Raw genomic sequence first — 1,467 nt, forward strand, 5'->3', positions numbered from 1 at the left:
GCTGTAACACACACCTTTACACACACAATTACTCACTCACAAACACAGAGAATTCAGCACAAAATATGTGTGTGGGCAGAGGAAAGCTCAGGTAAAATGTGTGTGGCAGAGCAAAGCTCAGGTAAATATTTGTGGGCGGAGCAAAGCTCAGGTAAAATGTGTTGTGGGCAGAGCAAAGCTCAGGTAAAAATGTGTAGTGGGCAGAGCAAAGCTCAGGTAAAATGTGTAGTGTGGTGGAACAAAGCTCAGGTTAAAAGGTGTGTGGGAGGAGCAAAGCTCAGGTAAAATGTGTGTGGGTGGAGCAAGGCTCAGGTAAAATGTGTGTGGGCGGAGCAAATCTCAAGTAAAATGTGTGTGGGTGAAGCAAAGCTCAGGTACAATGTGTGTGGGTGGAACAAAGCTCAGGTAAAATGTGTGTGGGAAGAGCAAAGCTCAGGTAAAATGTGTGTGGGGTGGAGCAAGGCTCAGGTAAAATGTGTGTGGGCGGAGCAAAGCTCAGGTAAAATGTGTGTGGGTGGAGCAAAGCTAAGGTAAAATGTGTGTGTGTGGAGCCAAACTTAGGTAAAATGTGTGTGGGTGGAGCCCAAACTTAGGTAAAATGTGTGTGGGTGGAGCCAAACTTAGGTAAAATGTGTGTGGGTGGAGCAAAGCTCATGTAAAAATGTGTGTGGGTGGAGCAAAGCTCAGGTAAAATGTGTGTGGGCAGAGCAAAGCTCAGGTAAAATGTGTGTGGCAGAGCAAAGCTTAGGTAAAATGTGTGTGGGCGGAGCAAAGCTCAGGTAAAATGTGTGTGGGCGGAGCAAAGCTCAGGTAAAATATGTGTGGGGCTAGAGCAAAGCTCAGGTAAAATGTGTGTGGGCAGAGCAAAGCTTAGGTAAAATGTGTGTGGGCGGAGCAAAGCTCAGGTAAAATGTGTGCGGGCGGAGCAAAAGCTCAGGTAAAATGTGTGCGGGCGAAGCAAAGCTCAGTAAATGTGTGTGGGTGGAGCAAAGCTCAGGTAAAATGTGTGTGGGTGGAACCAAACTTAGGTAAAATGTGTGTGGGCAGAGCAAAGCTCAGGTAAAATGTGTGTGGGTGGAGCCAAACTTAGGTAAAATGTGTGTGGGTGGAGCAAAGCTCAGGTAGAAATGTGTGTGGGTGGAGCAAAGCTCAGGTAAAATGTGTGTGGGTGGAGCCAAACTTAGGTAAAATGTGTGTGGGTGGAGCAAAGCTCAGGTAAAATATGTGTGGGCGGAGCAAAGCTCAGTTAAATCTATGTGGGTGGGAGCACTGCCCAGGTAAATTTGTGCGTGGGCGGAACAAAGCTCAGGTGACTGTATGTACATAATATCCAGGTGAAGGCTGAAGTGGGTGGGGCTTGTTTTTGGTGCTGTTACCTGCCGTGGCCTGAGTTTCGTCAAGGGGATGCACACAGTTGAGAGAGAGCCTTGTGGATAACAGGAGCACGGCCAATCTGATAGAGTGTGT

The 1,467-nt window shown here is 47.6% G+C and overlaps 1 protein-coding gene across 1 annotated transcript in view; it reads right to left on the reverse strand.

Moving 5' to 3' along the window:
* lama2 (laminin, alpha 2) overlaps positions 1–1,467 on the reverse strand; it is a 95,145-nt gene that overhangs the window by 76,509 nt on the left and 17,169 nt on the right.

This window comes from Hoplias malabaricus, chromosome 7 (assembly GCF_029633855.1).
Source record: "Hoplias malabaricus isolate fHopMal1 chromosome 7, fHopMal1.hap1, whole genome shotgun sequence".
Classification (NCBI taxonomy): domain Eukaryota; kingdom Metazoa; phylum Chordata; class Actinopteri; order Characiformes; family Erythrinidae; genus Hoplias; species Hoplias malabaricus.